Here is a 7,437-nt window from a genome sequence, read left to right as displayed (position 1 = left end):
TTGATGCAGAAGATGCTTGATCTTGACTTTTGATCTAAAATATTTAAGGCTGGTTTATATGTTACTTCAGTAGACTTCGGAGTTGTATTGCAGTATCTGGTTTAACAATGAGGAAAATAAGGAAAAATCAAGGCATGCATAAACAATTTTTCTGCTTCTGTAGTCAAATTATCTGTAATAAATCTAAAATTGCACTCATACTCATACAGATACTACCTCAAGGTTCTTTCCTTTGACCAAATACTTCTGGATCAGTGTCAGAATCACGCAGGGTTTTTTTTCATGAGTGGTGAGAAAAGCTGTAAACTGAATAGCAAACACTTTGCTGAACTTTTCATTTCAGAGTAAAATAAAAAGTGCTGTTAAAAATAGCTCAGTATGAAGCTAGTAGAATAGGTTTGAGTCAGTTTACGGCTCATTTCTCCATAAAGACCATTTTAACTACAGCTCAAGCGCTAAATTCCTCACCTCTGCGTAAACATCCTCAAAGCTTTTGTTCGACTGCTCACACAACATACTTCAGAATTCATGGAAAATGTGAAAATAACACTAATAATTACTGATTTTTGCTCTAAAATTCATTTAACGCTATACTTTCCAAGTTCTTGAGTTCATCTTAAACACTGGATTTAAATTGATTTGCACCTCCACGACTGATATTTCCGGATCAGGAGACAAGAGCAGCACTCAGCGTCGTTCTCCATCTTGCTCCACTCCTCTATACATAACATTTTCTTTCTCTTAGTTTTGTTTATATGGAATTCCTTCTACTTTTTTTTACACTAGGGTTCAAATCTGAGCTGGCCGTCACAAACCTACGCACAAACCTTTGTTCTGATTTGGACGTATGTTTGGAGTTATTATCTTGCTGAAACATCCACCTATGGTCAATTCTTAACCTCCTGGCAGAGGCAACAACGTTTTAGCCAAAAATATCGCAGTAGGTAGCAGCATGTGTGATGGTATCAATCTTCACAAGAGCCTCTGGACAATTAGCCCCAAAGCATTAACAATGCACCACAATATTGTCCAGTGGGTTTGTGTGTTTCCTAATGTAGCTCCAGTAGTTCCTGGGAAAGTTAAAAATCGCGTCTCCTGTTGTTCAAGTGGAAAAGTGGAGACACTGTGATCTCTATTTTCTCTCTGAGTTGCAGGTATTAGGGTCATTGGAGTTAAAGTTGCTATTTTTGTGTCTGATCTCAGCCTGCATTTTCCCCTCATTCCTCATATTGTGTTCATTTAACAGTGATAGTGACACCGTAAGGAACTAAACACAACAGAGCACGCTGTTACAGGAAAATAATCCACCACAGAGTGGTCGGAGTTTTACCTCAGCAAGTTGCCAATGATTACAATGTTGAATTTTATTAATGAATCACACATCAGGCTTTTTAACAGATACAGAACATCTGAGAAACAAGTTAGTTCCACTTCTCACTTACACTATCACAGCTATAAAGGTGTTTCCTCACCAGCCTCTCTTTTTCTCTCGCTTCAAACCAAAAATAAATAAATATATAAATAAATTCAGCTTGTCATGCTACCAGAAATTGGAACAATGCTGTTACAAAGCACTGACACTGGAGACTCCTTCCATAAATGTTAAATAAACATCTACTTACAGAAAACTTCAGCATATCAACAAGTAGACGTTTTTCTTTGTTAAATAACGAGACGTTAGAAAGAAAATCTCTTTATTGTTAGTGTCACAGCATCCGGCTGTTATTTAAATTACTGCCTGTCCGACCAATCAGATCCAAGCATTCAGCTATGCTTCGGTATAATGAACAAGTGCTCACAGGAAGTGTCATAGTGGGTACAAGTTTGTTTTTTTTTAACTTATTAGCGAAGACTGAGAAAAGTACTAGAGACAGTCAGTAACTAGGGCATGAAAGTGATATTCACAGACTGATAACCAGCGACTGATGATTCCTCTGAAAGAATGTTATCAGTTGAAGCTTATTCCTGACGGTGGTGATCTTTTACACAGAAAGGCACATTCGTTATCATAATTCCATTACAGATCTGTTTGCTCACTGGCAGCCATCTTAAATGATCAAAGGCTGACAATCAATACATACAGTCTCTTAATGATTTAACTCAATCACGCAGGATTCAGCCTGGACTCATTCTAATTCTCATGCAGAACACCTCTTATACCAGCACTCATGAGATTCAAGCACGTCCTAAAGACTTCAAAACTCAACACCGTCTCTTTACTGACCCTTTATCTCTCTGTCTACACAGACTGCACCCCCTGTGCTTTGGTTCACGAGTGCATCTATCACCACAGCGCCCTATCAATCAACCTTTTGTCCTGGCAAATTTGACCTGTCACTCTGTGTCAAAATGAGCGCGGCATGTCAACACCTCAGCCATCTACTGGTTCCACCTTTCCTGTCTGAGACAATCCTCTGCGGTTCGTGTGCAGACTTGTTCCACATGCACATGGTCTCAATTCCTCAGCCTCCAGAACTTTAAACATTCATTAGCAATTGTTCTCTAAGAAGATTTCTGCAGCTACCACAATGTATCCTGAGGCCTTGTTCTTGCTAAACTTTCATGTTATACGATAACTTTATCTGCTTTTTTCAGACAAACGGAGATTAACAGAGTATAAAATAAATGCAGCGGCGTTTATATGGTGCTTTCTGAAATTACTGATAATAACAATTAAGAAAACCGTCAGAAAAAGAGTTAAGAAGTTAAGATGTAAGGACACGTAGTTTAGAATTCTGATTCATCTGCGTTTTAGTGTTGGACATTCAGTTTTACACGGACGTCATATAACGTCAATATAAGATAAGATTCCTTTACTCATATACCGACATGACGAATGTCAGGAGCACTACGAGACGGAAGATTATAAAAATCTATAAACATGAGAATATCCATTAAAAAAGATTTAATTGAAGGTTAAAAACAACCAGGATGTTGTACCAGCATGCTAGGTAAAATTTTTTAATCTAATTTGTGGGCAAAATTACAATATTGCTGGTCTGTAGAGATCTAGCTGCTAATCCAAGATAATATTATAAAGAAAATGAAGTCATTCTGAACTAGCTAGGACTAACATTAGTTATGCTGTAGCCCAAAAAATGAGGCAATTTAAAGTTAGCTCTTAATATAAATATGTAAGAATTTAATCTATTAATGACAAGAAGCCAAATTAAGCCATATTTCCCCCTCAGATAATGTTAGCGTACTTTTTGTCAGCAGGCTACCACTGGCTATAATAATAATAATAATAATAATAATAATAATAATAATAATAAACCTTATTTTATATAGCGCCTTTAAAGTAGCATCTCAAAGCGCTTTACATAAATTAAGATACAGTGAAATACAAATTAAAACGATACAATGAAAATAAAATACAAAAATAGAAATAAGAACCATTCTTAACACAGCAAGTATAAATAATTAATTACATAAATAATCACATGGATCTCTTAGATCCTATCCAGCCACGCTCCACAATACAAAGTTATTGCCTATAAAATGTCTATTTAAATGACTACAGAAATATTCATGTTCAATGATTAAACATTTCTATTACTTCAGATTTTCTCTGGTTGCTTTTCTGACTCCACAGACGCAGTGGAATTTTCCAGAAAGTGAATCCTGATGCAATGTCCCTGTTTCCTTTCAGGTCCCCAGCAACCAAGCACGCGGAGTTTTCCATTACAAATCCACTCTGGGTCATGTTGATCCAACGACCTGACCCAACAAGCTACAACCCAGCTACTGACGTGTAAAATATTCCAGGATTTATTATTATTATTTTTTTTTTTAGAGTGATCTCAAACTGGAGAAAGATGGATGCGGATTGAACAATGGCTTCACCAAATCTTCAAGGATTTGTCCTAGTCTAAACAGTTCTAAAGTAAACAGAGACAGTAATATAACCATTCATCCATAAACACATGAAGAGAGAAATGGAAAGCTGAAAGAAATCTCAAATTTCTACCGTCAGGAGGACGTGTTCTGGCAACGTGTTCCTTCCAAAATAACGCTTTATAAGTTACAGAGGTTTTTTTTTTTTAATAGTTGGGATAGATCTTGTACTTTCATTTTATATAAAATCTGATTATTCTGTTTGGATCAAACCTAGTGTAAGTTTTGTCTCAGTTAATCTTAGATGATCACGTGTAGCTCTGTGAAAAGACGTTTTCTTACGGCCCTCTTGGTCATGAGATCTAATCTGATGAAGACATTCTGTGACATCTGCAGAACAGATTAAGAACAGATTAAGAACAGATAAACTGGGGAAAATATCATCTGCACTCAGGAACAAGCAGCGACGTCTGGTCGAGGGCGAAAATCCAATGTTCATCAGTAGCTGGACAAAGAAGCTGTTAGGGTTGCGCAGTGCGTCATATCACAAGGTCTCATCGATGGAACAATAAGAATGATGCGTTGCAAACTAATACTATTTTCAGGTTCTCCTCCAAATGCAGAAAAAGAATGATTAATCATAAATAAATGATCCGTCTTGCCTGGTGAAGTGTCAGTGAAGCGGTCTGAAAAATATCGGCCCAAATGGAGATCAAATCTAGTGGCATTTCACTCTGTCTAATCACTCTGTCTAATCACTCTGTCTAATCACTCTGTCTAATCACTCTGTCTAATCACATGACACAGTCACTGATGAGCTTCATGAATCTACAGTCTGGGATAGAAAGAAATCAGCCCCAGTCTCACACCTTCATACCACCCAGTGTATTTTATTATGATCATTAGTAATCAGATTATTATTATTAGTAGTAATAGTAGTAGTAGTATATGGTTGTCTTTTTAGCTTTGAAAGGCAGCTACTCCAGCTCATTTACACCAGTTCACCGTGCGTAATCGACAGGTCTTCGGGTTAAATAAGCGATATCTCACGAGCAAGAGCAAGGTCACACTGAACATCGCGTGTAGTTAATCACAGCCGTGCTGATATTCAGAATAACCGCACGACTGTGAGTGATTGCTTTTATACGACAGTTCAACAAGACATCAAGATCGACTAAGTGACATTTCGGACACAATATGGCCTAATGTTCGGGTTATTTTTCCTCCGCTAGCAGAAATAGATCCCGAAGAAGCAACACTCAGTTTATAGCAGTTTTACATTCTCATTAAAGGTGGCATCCTTTCTTCCTTTTCATCTTCATCAGACAAACGTTCATATTTTAAGTGAGAAGTTATATTCCTGAAAAGTGTATCGTTTGCCATGTCCGCTGATGATGTCACTAACGCTACTGTAGTAACGGTTTCGAACTAGGAAGTGGAACTTTACGTAGCGAACAGACGAGCGGAGTGATACACACAGTGAAACGTCCCGGTGTGGTTATAGGAAACACAGGCGCTCTTGGAACACTGCTCAACCAATCAGATTAGTGGGACGGACCTAACTGCTGTATAATGGAGCATATTTATATCATGTACAGACTTTTTAACTGCGATCATTCAGCTATCATTTGCTTCCCCACTGTTACTATCTTTACATAAATAATCTGACTGTATTTGTGCCAGGAAACAAAGAGAAGGTCTTTCTTGTTAAAAGAGTGACTGAGAGAAACTGGTCGTGATACTCCCTCTATCAGCAATCACTCGACACTGCAGGTCTTTCAAATATCCGAGCGGTTTATTTACGGACCGGAAAGCTTCTCCATGTCCATGTACGACCTGAACACTGATCTTCTCTTCCAGTCGACGTTACAGGTGATACCCTGAGAAGTTCCTCTGACAGTCCAGTGTATTGTCCATGCTGTAATCTGACTCGAGATGCGTGAACACTGGCTCTGTTTAAATTCATTCCTAATGAAGTGTTTATATAGTCGATTCTAAATAAACTGAACCGGACTATAACCCGGACTGGATATACACACACATAAGCAGGCTTTATTTCAGGTTACAATCTGCTCAGAAGACATTTTCTTTTACTCAAGCATTTCAAACACACACCTGATTGCTAACCTTACTGCTTAAGTACGTTGCAAATAAAATGATAAAATTTTGAATATGTTTGAATATACTGTATTATCGCACGTTCTGGTCGAAAACTTTTATTGTACAACGAATACAATCAGCATTCAGCTACGATTAGCAGTTTTTTTAATCCGTTTTCAGTAACTTATTTAATGTCTTCCTATTGGGAAATGGTGAGCTGTAAACACGAACCGTTCTGAATAGAGCTACGACGATTTGCAAATCTTATAGATAAACGTTGATTTATATTTTTATAAAGCCTTGGTCACGACGATTTAACAAAAATCCAGAAGGTTCTTTCAGTGAGATTTAATTATTTCTTCACTAGGCCTTAGCCATATAAAACTATTACCTGAAGATACAGGCTGAGGAGGAAAAAAAAAAAAAAACAAACATTTTAGCTTCTTGCTTTTTTTGTTCTCTCAGGCGTGAGACCAAACACAGCCAGGATCTTTTATCTTAGTGTTTTAGGTTATAAATTTCATTTCATGGTTGAGTTTCCTATGTTCGCGCGGGATGATTAAAAAGTGCTAAAACTGTTAATATAATGTCAACAATACGATGCTAGCCACCACGACTGAAAGTTCACCTGAAAATCTTTACCTAAGCATTATTACAAGTGAAAACCCCAATTTTTTATTTTTAACTCCAACACTTAAATTGTGCTTAGGTTTGAATGCTTGATTTTCTATTACAAGTTGACTAATATAATAATTTTGGAAATCGTTAAATAGTTGCCAGGTTCTCTTGCTGGCCAACAGGAGCAGACAGACAGTCTGAGCTTAGCGCTGGACAAGAAAGAAGAATTAAAACATGGAAACCAGCAGCGTCTTCATGCTCCTAATGTGTGCCAGATAGCCTGCAAAGGTCCCAACTAATACTAGCTAATTAGCTGGCTGTGTTTCAGTGTCTTTAACGACAAATATTATTCAGCTCTTTCCAGCTGAAGCCTTCCTTTCCTTCTTTCATTTAGGCCATATTGAGTAGAATTGATCATCTGCATTACACTGGAAGTCTGATTATCTCTTTTAAAGCACTTAAAATGTTTCAACTTGTTTTTAAAAAAACCTGAAATGTGTTTTGTGGGATTTAAATAACAAATAATTTAGAAATAATGAACTATATGTTTGCTCACTAGATCATTCTTCAACCACAGTTCTACATCTAGAACAGCTAAGGCTATGGCGTGACAATCCTGAAGCCTGATGAAGGTCAGGAGGAAACCGCAAGCAGAGACGAGGATGAAACTAAACAGCTCTCCGTTCACAAATTCAGTCTAGAAATCAGCACCAACAGGCTCGAGTCCAACAGCATGGGCGAGGAGGACCAGCTGGAATAGCAAGCTGATGGAGCTCTTTTAATTATATTTAACTCTTAACAGTTCATAGGCTGATAAATGTGCAGTACTTCAGTAAACCATGTACTAACAGCAGTTTAGAGTTCTTAACTCTAAACCAATAT

Source organism: Pangasianodon hypophthalmus, chromosome 4 (genome assembly GCF_027358585.1).
Source record: "Pangasianodon hypophthalmus isolate fPanHyp1 chromosome 4, fPanHyp1.pri, whole genome shotgun sequence".
NCBI classification, from domain to species: Eukaryota; Metazoa; Chordata; class Actinopteri; order Siluriformes; family Pangasiidae; genus Pangasianodon; species Pangasianodon hypophthalmus.
The sequence above is the reverse complement of the archived record's forward strand: the minus strand, read 5'-3'. Positions refer to the sequence as shown.